The 15134-nt window shown below is 51.3% G+C and overlaps 1 protein-coding gene across 13 annotated transcripts in view; it reads left to right on the forward strand.

Moving 5' to 3' along the window:
• MSI2 (musashi RNA binding protein 2) overlaps positions 1-15134 on the forward strand; it is a 406300-nt gene that overhangs the window by 31684 nt on the left and 359482 nt on the right. The window contains exon 1 of one of the 13 annotated variants that reach the window (XM_070774283.1): positions 3853-10647. The exons of the other annotated variants lie outside the window; for them this stretch is intronic. The gene's annotated coding sequence lies outside the window, so the exon portion shown is untranslated. Of the gene's footprint in view, positions 1-3852; positions 10648-15134 lie in introns of those variants that run through there. 13 annotated transcript variants of the gene reach the window in all.

Here is a 15134-nt window from a genome sequence, read left to right on the forward strand (position 1 = left end):
TTACCGGAGTAGGTTGCCACGCCCCCCTCCAGAGGATCTTCCTGACCCAGGGATCAAACCCGCGTCTCCACTGGGGAAGCCTCAGGAGTAGGAGTAGGGGCCGTGAGAAGATGGTCTGAGCGTGGATGTGTAGTTACTCTCAGCACTCCAGCCCAGCGTTTCTCAGCCTGGGCCCCTGTGGACATTTTGGGCTGGATAGTGCTTTGGGTGTGGTGGGCTGTGTTGGGCATGTTGTGAGATGCTTCACAGCATCCTTGTCTGCTGCCCACTGGATGCCAGGGGCACCCCTTCCCCAGTTGTGACACCTAAGAATGTCTCCAGGAGACCCTGTCAGATGTCTCCTGGGGGACACACCTCTGGTTGAGAATCAGTGGTCCGTGGGGGAGGGACAGGAGAGGTTTGTACGTGTTCCGAGGGTCTGTGGACCTGCACTGTGAAATATTCATGGAATTCAAGAGCGGGAAGGCGCTCAGGGAAATCCCTTGGGCTGGGCCGTGACCCAGGCAGCTCTTTCCGTGGTCAAGCGAAAGGGCAGAGAGAAGGCTGCCTCCCCGGGCCGGCCTCTCTGTGGAGCTCTTATGGAGAACTTTTGCAAAGGGACTTTGTACTTGGTTCTCCGTTCTCCCGTGTTTCAGGAGTTCGGTTACAAGCTCGAAGTTTGATCTGCCCTCTCGTCCTCTGTAAACACATTCCTCACTCAGGAGAGGGCCCCTCTGTGTGTACAAAATGGGACTTTTACTTGAATTCATTAAAAAAAAAAAAAAAAGTTTTGCCTGCCAGGACTCTGCTGTCCTCTCTTCTCCCCTTTTATTCTTCTCTGTCGCCTGTAAGATGAGCCCTGAAGTGGGTGTCTGGTGAGATGGGTTAGCCTGGGATTTTCCTAGGCCCAGATTAAAGGCAAATTATCAAATGGAAGTTGAAAGTTGCTGCTGTGCTTGTAAAAAGTCAGTTGTGTGCCATAAAATCCATCACAGCTCCCTTGGTGAGAAGGAGGCAGCTGCGAAATATTTAGTGATGTTAGTTTAGCTTCCAAGGCCTTGGCTGCCATGCTGGAGGAAGGAGCCTGTCCGCACCAAGTACCGCGGTGGTTTCTAGCATTTGGTCAGCGAGGGAGAGAGAAGCTTGCTGCATCTGAGCCATGTGAAGCTCAGAGATGAGACCTGGGTGTTGCCAGCAGGTTGCCAACCAGTGGCTTTAGATCTTGGATTTGGGGGAACCAGACAGCTTTATGGGCTGCCTGTGGGGCGCGTGATGTCGCAGTGACTTTTGCCTCCTTTTTATTTAGAACAGAAAGCACCTGTCCAGTGGGCGCGGGGGTCTGGGGATCTGGGCTGGGAGAGGCAGTGTAGCCTGCTGGGTGAAAGTGCAGGTTCGGGGACCAGACCACTTGGCCAGGTATAAAGATGGGACTCTGGTTCAGTTAATTACCTGCTCCCTGCCTCAGTTTTCTTATCTGTAAAATGTGTGCGAAGCAGTGCCTTCTGTGGGGTGATTGGGAGAAATTAATGGAAGGGAAGGGCTGAGCCTAGACCCTGGCGAGGAGTAAGGAACCTCCTCTTGGTTATCAGTGGGCATGTTATTCTGGACTGGACGGTCAGCCTTACTCCCGAGGCTTTGTGACAGTGTTTCTCACATTTCACAGTGCAGGATGCTCATGTGGGCCCTGCCCTGGCTGGGTTGAAATCAAGACTGTGGCGGAGGGCCTGGGTGGTGCTGATGTGGTGGGGTTGGGGTGGGGGTCTGCAGAGAACTTTGTGATGCCTTTTTTTTTTTTTTTTAAAGATTTGTTTGTTTTCTTTTTGCCTGCCCTAGGTCTCCATGGCTGCTCAACGGGCTCTCTCTAGTTGCGGTGGCTGGGGGCTTCTCATGCTGGTGGGCCCCCTTGCGCAGAGCACGGGCCTGAGGGCTTGGTGGTTGCAGCTCGCTGGCCTGGCTGCCCTGAGGCGTGTGGGCTGCTCCTGGCGCAGGGGTTAAATCCGTGTCTCCTGCACTGGCAGGTGGAGTCCTAGCTGCTGGACCACAGGGAAGCCTGTTGCTCTTTCTTAACGGCAACGTTTTTGAAGGCACGAGGATCCCCAGGGTTACCACCAGCACCTGTCTTCAGCTCGGCTTGCCTGGAAGCAGTTCTGCCCGCCCCAGCTTGCCTAAATTTCGGTGCTGGGTGGGCATGGTGGGTGTGGATGGCTACAAGCCTGTCCTCTCTGCCCCTGGATCTGTTGAGTCCTCCCGCCTGCACTGTGAGCCCTTCAGGTGGCTCAGTGGTAGAGAATCCACCTGCCAAGGCAGGAGACTCAGGTTTGATCCCTGGGTCGGAAAAGATTCCCCTGGAGGAGGAAGTGGCAACCCACTCCAGTATCCTTGCCTGGAGAATCCCATGGCAGAGGAGCCTGGTGGGCTGCAGTGCATGGGGTCCCAAAGAGTCAGACACGGCTGAGCGACTGAGTATGCACGCCTGCATTGTCCCGAGGCTGGGTCAGCACTGGTGGTGGTGAGGTGGCAGGGAAACCGTCTGCTCTGGCCTTCAACGTGTCCCTGCTTCTGGCTAAGCCGGCGTCCCATGCCTGGTTCTCACTTTGCCTGCAAGAGCTGTGGGCCTGTTTCAATGGGTAACTGGTATATGTGTGTGCACACGTGCAACAGAAAACATCAAAATGTTTGGGGAGTGTTTAGGGAAAATAGCAAGCAGCAGATTGCCAAGATTCTCTTGTATGTTTCTTTTCCTTGCCTTTTTGCTGTGTACATGTGTGATCGGGATCTTGGAGCATTCTGCAATACAGCTCTGCCTTTTCTTATCCCAACTGTTCTTTCTTACAGTGGAGAGGATACAATTCAGCACCAATAATACTGAGCAATAAATAACCTGGAGAAGATGAATAGCCTTGTGCGGTGGTAAATTAAAGTTGATTTATTGCACATAATATATACAGGTGCTCCTAATGTAATTAAGCAGCGAGGCTTTTAATGCCGCAGAATCTGAAAGAAGACCCAAGAAAATTGGGTCTTAATAAGGCTTATTGAAATAACAGCTAAACACGCTGCTTAGTACCATTAGAGGATGCTGAAAGATGGATCCACTGCTGCTTTTTCTTATGTGCGGAGCTGACGCACCTGACCTGTCATCAGCAGGGCACACGCTGGCGCGGTTCTCGCTGCCCTGGGCATGGGTCCTGTCGCGCTGCCTGTACGCTCCGGCCTCACCCCTCTTAGGACTGCCGATCAGGTGGCTGGTCCTTGAACTGACTTCTCCCAAATGGAGGGCAAGGTTGCCCAGGGTGGTGGAACCCAGGACCCAGCCTCGCTAGCACCCGATTCTCAGAACTGAGGCAGGCGGGACAGGGCTGGTAACTGCACAGATTGAGGCCTCCTCCCCGCCGCCATCCAAGCACCGCGCTGGAGATGGAGAGACAGGGCTGAAGACAAAGTGCAAGAGCCTCCACGCTCCATGGGGCTGGGAGAATGCTGTGGTGGGGGCGGGGGCAGGAGAACAGAGGAGGAGATGGATCCCTGTGGAGGGGTGCACTTATAGGGACTGGATTGGGGCACCTGAGAGGGCTTCCCTGGTGGCTCAGCTGGTAAAGAATCTGCCTGCAAGGCGGGAGACCTGGGTTCGATCCCTGGGTTGGGAAGATCCCCTGGAGAAGGGAATGGCTACCCACTCCAGTATTCTGGCCTGGAGAATTCCATGGACGGTACAGTCCATGGGTGGCGCAGAGTTGGACAGGACACAGCGGCTTTCATTTCACTTCACTTTCAGAGCCCAAGAGAGAGCAGTCAGGCAGCGGCCTCTGGGGAAGGGGGCTGGAGAGTGGGGTCAGGGTTTGGGTGGGAGCGGAGGCTGGACAGGTGGTCTGGGGGCAAGAGCAGGAAGGATGTTGCACTCCATCCAAGATGCGGTACCTGTACCCGAAGCTAGGCTGGAATCCCTAAGGCTTGTGAACGACGGGAGGACCAGAGTCGTCTTTTAGAAGGGTTTGAGGGAGACCCCTTACTTAAGAGACCAGGGCCTGGACATGAACGAGGCCAAGTGAGTATGAAAAGGTGGGGGGTGGGAGTTTGAAGCTCTTGTGGCCTTGGGTCTGGTGATCCCGGGGGAGTGGGAGAGGGTCGGGTGTCTGGAGTTAGAGTGAGTCAGGGCTGAGCCAGTGCAGGTGTGAACTCCCCTGGGGTGCTCGTCAGGAATGGAGCTGGGGAATGCCTCGCCCTGGGATCTGCAGCTGCTGGGGTCCCCCGTGTCTGGGACTGTCACCAGATCCTCCAGGGGTGTCATTGGCGAGGTGACCCCACGTTGCCTTTGGGAGCATTTGAGGCCAGCAGTGATGAAAGAGTTAGCCTTTCCTGTAGCCTTTTGGTCAGTTGCCTGTCGGGGCTTAAGATTTTAGGGAAGTGAAGGAGATGCGAATGTACCCTTGTGCTCTGACAAAGGACCCCCTTCTCGTAGGTGTGCCCCTCTTTATAAAAACCCATCAGCCTACAAAAGCTGTGTCGGGGAGAGAGGTCATTCCCAGTACCAAAAGTTCCAGAGTAAGAGCCTTTTAGGTAAAGAGCTCATCTTTTGAACCGAAACGTAGTATGTTCTTTTCTTCGTGGAGGGTCACGCTTGAGAAACATTTCACCACTTCACTGCTTATCCTCAACGAAATAAAAAGAAATCCATTTACTAGGTCAGCAGTATTGAGCACCTGTGGTTTACAGAGCTGCTCCTGGTGAATCAGGGTGGGGTTTGCTGCAGAGCCCGGGGTGGCAGGTCAGGCTGGGAAGAGGGTGACCCAGTGCCTTAACCTTTGGAAGAACCTTCACGTGGCCTGTCCTGCTTCCGGCTTGGAGTATGGAGCCGCTGAGGGGTATGTGCAGAGCTTGGGGGGCTCCTGGCCCCAGGTAGAGAAGAGGGGGTGGTGTGGGGCCAAGGCTGCTGTGCCGCTCCCCCCACCACCACCCAAGCAAGGATATGGCAGTACTCATGGTACCTTGCCATGTTTGATTATCTGCAGAATTAGAAAGGCCTCACGCATCTAATTACAGTTTTTTTTCTTAGATGTATATAGCACATTCTCTGACTGTATAGTCAGTGCTTTTTTTTTTTAAGGAATGTTCGATATTAGATGTAGATGGATAGGTGATGCGTGTTTACTTTTCCTAAGGGTCATTCAGAGAAGCTGAAAACATCTTTGTGTCTCTCAGGCGTGTGTATCCATGTCTGGTTCTGTGTGTCCCCAGGGGTGTGGGTAAGGGGGTGGACGGGCCCTACGGACGACCCTCACGAAGGCTTCCTGAGGCAGCCTCGCCGGTTTTTATTTATTGTGTTTATTTGGCCACACCAGGTCTTAAGCGGTGCGTGGGAATGTGGGATCTGGTTCCCTGACCAGGGATGGAATCTGGGACCCCTGCTTTGGGGGCGTGGAGTCTTAGCCACTGGACCACCAGGGAAGTTCCCTTTTTTTTAAATTGATTTATAGTTGATTGATAGTGTTGTATTAATTTCTGCTGTGTAGCAAAGTGATTCAGTTTTACGTATGTGTGTATATGTGTGTGTGTGTGCATGCGCGCCTGTGTGTATACACACACATTCTTTTACTCTTTTCCATTTTGTTTATCCCAAAACATTGAATACAGTTCCTGTGCTGTACAGTAGGGCCTTCCTGTCCATGCATTCTAGGTGTAATGGTTCGCATCCACTGACCACAAGCTCCTAGGCCACCTCCCCGCCCTCCCTCCGGCAACCACAAGTCCGATGGCTGTGTTGGCGAGCGCTTCTGCTTCGTGGGCAGGTTCATTTGTGTCGTATTTTTGGTTCCACATGTAACGGTGTCTGTGGAAGGGGGTGAGTACCATAAGTATGTGGTGTTTCTCTTTCTTTTTCTGACTTCACTAGGTATGATCATCTCTAGGTCCATCCATATCGCTGCATGTGGAATCGTTTTGTTATTTTTTATGGCTGAGGAGCGTTTCGTGTGCACCACGCCCTCTCTACACACTCACCTGTTGGTGGCCATTTGGGTGTCTCCATGTCCCGGCTATTGTCAGCAGCGCTGCTGTGTGCTCCCCTCTTGGGGGACATTTGGGTGTCTCCGTGTCTCGGCTGTTGTCAGCAGCGCTGCTGTGCGCTCACCTGTTGGGGGACGTTTGGGTGTCTCCCTGTCTCGGCTGTTGGGAGCAGCGCCGCTCTGCGCTCACCTGTTGGGGACATTTGGGTGTCTCCGTGTCTCGGCTGTTGTGAGCAGCACTGCTGTGGATGCTGGGGCGCTTGTATCTCTTTGAGTTATGGTTTTCTCTGGGCCTGTGCCCAGGAATGGGGTTGCTGGGTCACATGCTAACTCTGTTTTTAGTTTTTTTGTGGAACTTCCATACTGTTTCCCATAATGGCTGTACCAACTTACATTCCCACCAGTGGTGTAGGAGGATTCCCCTTTCCCCACACCCTCTCCAACATAAATCGTATCAATGTTTTCTTAGGTTAGTCTCCAAAGGCAATAGAAATAAAAGCAAAAATAAACAAATGGGGCCTAATCAAACTTAAAAGCTTTTGCACAGCAAAGGAACCAGAAACAGAACGAAAGGGCAGCCTGTGGAATGGGAGAAAATAACTTGCAAACTATGTGACTGACAAGGGCTTAATTTCCAAAATCCAAAATATATAAACAGCTCATACAACCCAACTGAAGACTGGGCAGAAGACCTGATTGACATTTCTCCAGAGCACACATACAGGTGGCCAGTAGGCCTGTGGAGAGATGCTCGACATTGCTAGTTATTAGAGAAACACAGTCAAAGACTGCATCTGCACCATCTCACACCCGTCAGAACGGCCACCGTGCGCAAGTTTGCAAGCAGTACATGCTGCAGACGGGCTTGTTTCTGTTTGATGGATAGAGTGAATCCTAGACTTGGGAGCATCCAGGCCTAACCAGCACGAGATCGAATGAATATGACCTTTTTACTCCAGCAAGTGGGGAGGAGGTCGGGGCCTCCTCTCTTATAAGTCCAGCTTGGATTGTTTGCTCGGTAGAACACTCCAGTTGGGTGCTGTTTGAGCATCTGGCTTTGAGTTTTTAAGTACTGGCAGGTGCAGGGGGCTCTGCCAGATGAGTGTTGGGGTGCGTTGTGGGCGAAGGCACGGCTGAGTCTTTTCTCGGACAGCTGGGCTCTCTCGCTGACATCCCCAAGTCTGCCACACTGAGACCAGCTCTGGGGGCTTGTGGTCCTGGGGAAGTGAGCTGGACTGGTAACATCTCAGGGTGCTGCCAGCTGTGGGATGGGCGTGGCCCCCCTTCCCTGCGGCTTGCGGCCCCCTTCAAGGCGGGCCGTCTCGTCTTTGGACCGGCGGATGTCGGCCACAAGTCAGTTGACCCCTTCTCTGTGCTCCCGAAGGACTTGGCAACTTGGCTAACAAGGAGATGGTTGTTAGTTCATTTCTTCATTCATTATTCATGCAGCGAGCGGTGATTAGCATTTAGGAATGTGGTTTCTGGGGGTTCGCTGAGTTGTGTTCATTCACTGAACAAACATTTGTTGATCCTGGGCTCTGGGCTGGGTGCAGGGCATGGCGCTGGGGTTACGATTTTGAGGAAGGGGTCTCCTTGGCCCGTGAGTTGCAGTGTTTGAGAAGGCAGGTTATCAGCAGGTGTAGGTGCTACAGCCCACAGGTGAAGGATGCTGAAAGAGGTACAGGACCTGCGAGGGGGGCGTAGGGGGAGAGCTGGGAAGGCTTCACGGGGGGAGAGACACTGGACTTGGGTCTTGCAGAGTCAATGGGAAAGACTTGGACTGTGGGAAGGTGCTCACCTTTCGGGGCAAACGGGATTCTTGGCATTTTGTTTCCCATGAGGGATGGCCACGTGCCTTCCTGTCCTTCCAGGTCTTCCTCTGTCACTCAGGAATTAACACTGGGGTCCTGCCACCGTGGGGCTTGGTGTGGAGGCTCATGGAGACGGAGAGAGGTGCAGCGAGTCCTGCAGGTGCCCGTGGCTGAAAAGAAGGCTGGCTTCAGAGCCTCGGGCATGTCAAAGATGCACGCCTGTGGAGCGCTTTCCACAAACGAGAACCCAGATTCTGGCTCTGCCCCCCAAAGTTGGTCTGCTTTGGCGGCATCTTGTTTCCTTGACCAACAGGGGAGGTTGAGATGCGTCACTCAGAGCAGTGGGCTGGACTGGTATGAAGGTGGGGTGTGCTGTTGGTGCCTTTTTCTGTTGTTCAAACTCTGTTTTTCTTTGTTCTAGCCAGTGTTTTATTACCGATATGAATCGCTGAGGGGCTTGGAGGCAGAGAGGAAAAGGTTTCTGTATAAACAGCTGTCTCACTGATTCAATCTACAAAGTGGATTTTATAGCGAAAGTATTTGTTCTTGCTTTAAAATGCCAAAATAGCACCGTCATTTCCTCAGCTCAAAGAAGGGTCTTTGAGAATACGGGGCCTTCTCCTGTCACCGACTTCTGTCATGGGGAGGGAATTCCAGAGCACTTTCTTTGAACCAGTCGTTTCTGATAATCTCATGCTCAAGGAGAAAATTTTTCTTTGCAAAGTTTGAGTTACTCGTTTGTGTACCTTCCTCTTTTTGCCCTACCACAGATTGTGGTTCAAAAAAATTATAATTCGCTCTGGTCATCACAGCTGACTACCTGCTTAATGTTTGTGTGTAGATACTTCATTTTCTTTTTTATGCAAGATTTCATCTTTGCGTGGTCCGAGATAGTTGGTTGCCCTGAGATTATTAATAAATTGAGACGGTTAATGGGGTGTGACTCAGAACATATATTTAAAAACAAGCTGGAATAAGAAATAGGTCTTTTACAAAATTAATTTTTTGTTACGCTCCTGCCTTGAGCCTTTTTGTTTGAAGCCAGCTTGCTTTGTAATGTCCATATATGCCCGATTGCAATTAACATAAATTACTTTTAAATACCAGTTAGTTGCTGTGGAGAGAGGACAGGGCTGTGGCCGCTCGTGGAGGGTTAAGAGGTTTGGTCATTGTCTGGGTTTTTATCTCACTGTAGATCAAATTCTGTTCCTTTGGAGGCTGGCAGATCTGTCAAAGATTGCTTTCTTTGATGATGAGGAGAAGGACAAAGTCTTCGCCCTGAGTGCCAGCACATTTTCTTAGCAAGAGAGAGTAAATAATCATAAAATGTTTGTTTGTTTAAAAACAAGTTAGCATAAATGCAGTGTGGTTTCCTGGATTGGATCCTGGAAGAAAAAAAGGGTATCAGTGGAAAAACTAGTGCAATCCAAAAAATGTCTGTAGTTAAAATAGTATTGAACAAATGTTAATTTCTTGGTATGATAAATGTATTGTGGTTTGTGTAAGTTATTAACATTAGAAGAAGCTGGGTAAAGGGTATAGGAGAACTCTAGGCTTTTTTGCATTCCTTAGAGTCATTCTAACGTTATTTCAGAGTAAGTTTTTTTAAAAAGGTGTATTTGGGATATTCCTTTTGGTTTGGTCGAGATTTATACTTGGCTTATGTATTCAGAATTGGCCACTTACAGGGAGGGCAGATTATTTCATACCGCTTTAGAAACTGGGGAAGTTCAGGGAGGCTGTCGCTCCTGACTTGGCCCCCCTTTATGCCGCCCCTCTGCTTCTCCATCCATTGTGGTAGCAAATCCCTCTCTGCTTGCCCACCCTCCTAAAAACTTACGGCCAGCTGATCTTTGCATCTGATTCCTGTGGCATTCATTACCCACAATGGACAACTGGCATCTTGTGATATTCCGTCCTTCTCCTGGAGTGTATGCGTGTGCACCCAGTCGCGTTAGACCCTTTGCGACCCCATGGACTGTAGCCTGCCAGGCTCCTCTGCCCATGGAATTTTCCAGGCAGGAATACTGGAGTGGGTTGCCATTTCCTCCTCCATGGGATCTTCCTGACCCAGGGATTGAACCCCTGTCTCCTGTGTCTCCTGTACTGGCAGGCAGCTTCTTTACCACTGAGCCACCTGGGAGCCCCACTTCTCCTGGAAGGTGCTGATAACTGGATTTTTTATGCGATCTTGTTCACTCTGATTCTGTGTATTAACTTTTACTTTAGCAACCAGACTGGAAACTTCCTGAGAACTGGAGATTTGTCTGGCTCTGTTTCTTTTAAAATTCATTTAAAAAGTCTCCCTATTACATAAATAACCATTTGTAATAAAAAATGAAGCATTAGAGAATTCGTAGCGTCCAAGGTAAAGGTACCTAAGAGCTGCCTGTCCTCCAGCTGTTAATGAATTAGAATATATTCTTCCATATTTTTTCTGTTTGTACTAAAAATATACATTATGATTTACAAGTAACAGATCCTTTTATACATATCCGTTTGCAGTCTGCTCTTCAGTTGGCAGAATCCCGTTTCGTGGCGATGCAGATGGGCGCCTGTGTCTGTCTCCTGTTTGTGTACTCTTATATTGACCAGCATGTTGCTAGGTGCATTGTAGAACATGCTGCTCCTGTTGTTTAGTCACTAAGTCGTGTCTGACTCTTTTGCAACCTCATGGACTGTAGCCGGCCAGGCTCCTCTGTCCATGGAATTTCCCAAGCAAGAATACTGGAGTGGATTGCCATTTCCTCCTCCATGGGATCTTCCTGACCCAGGGATTGAACCCCTGTCTCCTGTGTCTCCTGTACTGGCAGGCAGCTTCTTTACCACTGAGCCACCAGGATCCTAGACATGCGGTAGGTATGCGTTATTATTATTGTTTCTGTTATTATATTAGATCAGGAAGTTGATTCAGAATGTAGTAAATGGTGGGCTTAGAGGAAGAGAGAAGATGGAGGTGGAGGCAGGGGTGTGGTTTACAATACAGCTTTGGTTTTGCTGGGAGGCATTTTTATCCACCTAATACCTGGGGTCCGTTTCCTTGGACAGCAATAGAATTTCAGGAGCTGGAACTGTGACGAGGTTGGAGACTGGATTGAGACAGGGAGGACTAGAGACTGAACCCCAGATGACTCTTCTCGGGTGAAAGCGGGGATGGCGGTGTAGGGGTGCATTCCTGGGAGTTCAGGGAGGACTTGAGGTGCGGGCGCTGTTCGAGGTGCTGTGTGAATCAGGCGAACCAGATGGGCAGAGAGTAGGGGCGGGGCTGGGCTGGGGCGGTTGGTCCGTGGGCAGGACGACATCTGGCCACCAGCACCTTTGGGGACAATAATGATAGAGAGAGATGCAGGCAGTAGTGATACAGAGGAACTTTTGCTGGATTGAAGGGTGAATTGAGCAGGAAAAGACCAGGCATTTCTATGTCATAAGAGGATGAGCCCTTTGAAGAATTTCTTGAGGAAGGAACTCATTCCACTGGTGATGCCCCAGAAGGAACCTCTGTGTACCTCGGACCTGGGCCCTAGGAAGTCTCAGGATGCTCTGTTTTTTTTTCTCTGGAAGAGGGATGTCGGTGCCGAATGCTCACCACTGGGATCTTCCTTCTTAGGTAAAACATCCTGGAAGCGCTCTCTGTGCTGTTACAAGCCCAGTTAGCAAGTGTTGTGGTTGCAGAGATTTTTCTAGCACAGATCTTGCTTTGCAGTCTGAATAGAATTGGGGTTTTTGGTTTTGTGTCCCCTAGATAGAATTTTGACTTGACTCAAGGGAAAAGGGTGGTAGTCAGTACTGAGAGCCCTTAACACGTGTAGATTCTAGAGAGAACAAGAGGTTCCAGAGGAAAACCAGTTGTTTGGAGAGGAGAGGCCTTGAGCTTACCCTCAGCCCCGCCCCTGCCCCAGACCCCGCATAGAATGTTGCATAGATGGAAAAACATGTGACATGCCTGAGTCAAATATGAACACCAATAAAACAGTAACCTACGTAGTCACCACGTGGCTGTGAACTGCAGTATGATTCCCAGCCCCCTTCGCCTCCCTGTGTGTTTCTCCCCAGTTCGAAGCCCCCATGCACCCACCCTGTGAGGCTGGCTGCTTTCCAGCCTTGAAGAATACTTTCTGGTGTTTGTGGTGTCCAGCTTGCCGTCTGCCCGGGCTGTCCTGCTGATGCCTTGTAGCTGCGGTTCACTGGGACCACACTTTGTCTTTTCTCCTTTTAATGGACATTCCAGTTCTTGATTTGTTTTGTCTGCTCAAACTGTGCATATGAATATCCTCGCGCATATCCTTGTGCATACTTCCTGATGTGTGTATGCGAGAGTTTATCAGAGTAGACTCAAATGGCTGAGTCATACAGTCTGAACAGCTTAGGTTTGCTAGAAACTGTGTTTGAAGATCTCCTTCTTGGGACTTCCCTGGTGGTCCAGTGGCTAAGACTTCTGTGCTCTCAGCGCAGAGGACCTAGATTTGATCCCTGGTCAGGGAACTAGATCCCACATACCTCAGCTAAAAGATCCTGCATGTTGCAACTAGGACCTGTTGCAGTCAAATAAATAAGTATTAAAAAAAGACTTCCTCCTTGCCGTTTCTGTACTCTAGGAGTAGTTGGAGTGGTAGGAGTTTCCATTGCCCTGGATTCTCACCAACAGTTGTTATTGTCGGACTTTTTAATTGTTGCCAGTTTTGTGGTGTCTCATTGTGTGTGTGTGTGATTTATTTTTGGCTGTGCTGGATCATTGTAGCTGCGCAGGCTCGTCTCTGGTTGTGGTGAGCAGGGGCTCCTCTCCAGCTCCGGAGCTCAGGCTTATGGTGGTGGCTTCTCTTGGGGGCACGGGCTCTCAGGAGTTGGCTCCAGAGCACAGGCTCAGCGATCGTGGCACACGGGCTTAGTCGCTCCGCAGCATGTGGGATCTTCCCGGACCAGGGATTGAGCCTGTGTCTCCTGCACTGGCAGGCGGATCCTTACTCATGGAGGCACTAGGGAAGCCCTTGTTGTGGGTTTTATTTGCATTTCCCCAGTCAATGAGGAGGTTGAGCGTCAGGCTTGTTTTTCAGGGAAAGGACTTTGGACTCTAGAACATACTTCTCATTGAGGGACACAAAACCCGTTGCTTTGGTAGGAGGCATCTTCCCTGGTGCTGTTTTCCTGCTTTGGGATGGAGCCAGAGGTGTTTTTGTTTTGTGCTGGGAGAATTTGGGGAGCGTCTTTTTAACTTGCCACACTTTTCTGGGGGTTTATATATTGTGTTAGGAGCGTCTAGATGATGCCTGGTCCTGTTGACCCTTTGTTTTCTGAAAGGCCCCGAGAATGACAGCAGGCCTGCCTTTTCCTCCTTTGATGGGAGCATCCTGTTCCTTTTAATGTAAACAGGCAGATAAACGAGAGTCCAGGCAGGGTCCCCAGGGTGTGTGGTGGTGGCTGTGGGGAGGCGCTGGGGACAGCCCCAGACGAGCATCAGGGAAGGGATGGGGCCTGGCCGGCGAGCTGGTGAGGAAGAGAGGGAGATCATGCCCTTGTAGTGTGGTGAGCAGAGGGAAGAGGGCCAGGTTCCCAGTGGGGGTGGGGGGTCAGAGGTCCGGGAGGGGCTGGGCGGGATGCTGGAGTCCAGGAGCTGGGTGTTCACGCGGTGGTTCCCAGATCTGTGCTGGGGACCCATTGGCCAGCGATGATCTGCATGCGTGAGGCTAGTCCGTGTTACTACGTGTTCAGCTGAGAGCTCCCATGTGAAAATAGACCTTTGATGTTCTGGAGAATGAGAAAGAAAATCTGCTTTCACACCTGGGGAAGAGAAGCTGCCTGTGGAAAAAAAAACGTTCTGTTACGAAAGAATGGGATTGCAAGGTCCACATCTGCTGGGTTGGTTGTTCTAGAAACCCCATGAGGAGAAACGCAGGACAAAACACAGGCTTTCGGTCTCCAGTGAAAGCATGTTTAGAGAGCCCGTGTTAAGGGGGAAGGAAGTTGGAGGCTAATGTTGTGTGTATATTTTGAATATTGCTATGTATCATAAACCTTCCCTGTGCTTATGGACAGGGTCTGGGAGAGAACAGTTGATTTTGTTGATTTTGTTTGTTTGGTGGGATGGTATATTTAACAAATTCTTGTAGTAGTAGTATTGTATAAGTAGAAGTCTTTACTGAAAATGAGCCTGGACTCTGCAGTCTGTTATTTGGTCACACCATTCCGAATGCCTCTAAACGCGCATTTAGTCATCGAGCTCCTGGTGTGACGGGCACCTTGAGGAAGACGACCCTAGTTCCTGTCTTCAAGAAGTTCACAGACTAGTGGGATCCTGGGGTGTCAGTACCCCAGGCTAAGCGATGGCTAACTCCAGGGGGAGGTGTCATGCAGGTGGCACCCGCTGGCCACTGTGGTCCCAGTGGGGGGAGTGTAGGCTCCCGCTGGGGGCTCCAGGGGGACCTCTCAGAGGAGGTGGGCTGGGGGAAGCTCCTGAAGGGACGGCGGGTCTGGAAGGAGGGAGGAGGGCAGGCAGAAGCGGGAGAGGCCGTTATGGTCTGCGGCCCCTCAGGATGAGGGGTGAGTGTTAGGGCTGCATCCCAGCTCCCGCCTGGGAGCCCAGCGCTTGTCTCACCTCGGAGGCTGTTGCTGGCAGACGAGGAAACCTTTGGGCCCTCTCCTGAGGAAAACGGTTCCACGCGCAGGCACGGCCGCCACCAGAGGCCCCCACACAGAGGTCTTTGCCTTCAGTTTCAGAGAACTCACTGCAGCTCATTTTAGGGGTCCCGGTCCAGAGTAGAAAACATGTATTGAGCACCTACTGTGCGCTGGGTATTTTGTGGGACGTTGGGGATATGGCAGGAATCAGCTCGCAGGGGCTTGGCCCTCAGGGAGCTTCGGGTCTGATGGGAAGGTCAGACCCTGGGGGCAGCGACGGCAAGGGCGTTCCTAGGGGGAGGACTGCGTGTTCGCCACAGCTCTAGGAAGGGCTTCCTCAGCTGGGACTCAGGGCCGTGATCTGGTGCAGAATTGCAGAGGGTGCCCCGGGCCCTGCGAACGTGCAGAGGACCTTCTCACTGTTCGCAGGGTCTTGCAGAAAGCCAGGGGTCTCTGGGGCCTCCAGCGTGGAGGAGAAGCGCAGGAGTGGTATTGTTTTCTGGGCCTTTGTCCTTAGCAACACGTGTTCACCTGGAGCCGGTGTGCATTCTTCTCCCAAACAAACAGCTTTCAGGAGGATTAATAAATTAACCTCCTGAGAAAAGAACCTGCTTCAGCACCAGCACTGCCTTTAGCAGCCCGCCCGGCCGGGGACTTGGCTGATGGAGCCCCAAGCGTGTCGACGATGGTGCGTGGCTGCCGATGAGGTCTGGGCCTCAGACCCTGGGCC

Source organism: Bos indicus, chromosome 19 (assembly GCF_029378745.1).
Source record: "Bos indicus isolate NIAB-ARS_2022 breed Sahiwal x Tharparkar chromosome 19, NIAB-ARS_B.indTharparkar_mat_pri_1.0, whole genome shotgun sequence".
In the NCBI taxonomy this organism is placed as follows: domain Eukaryota; kingdom Metazoa; phylum Chordata; class Mammalia; order Artiodactyla; family Bovidae; genus Bos; species Bos indicus.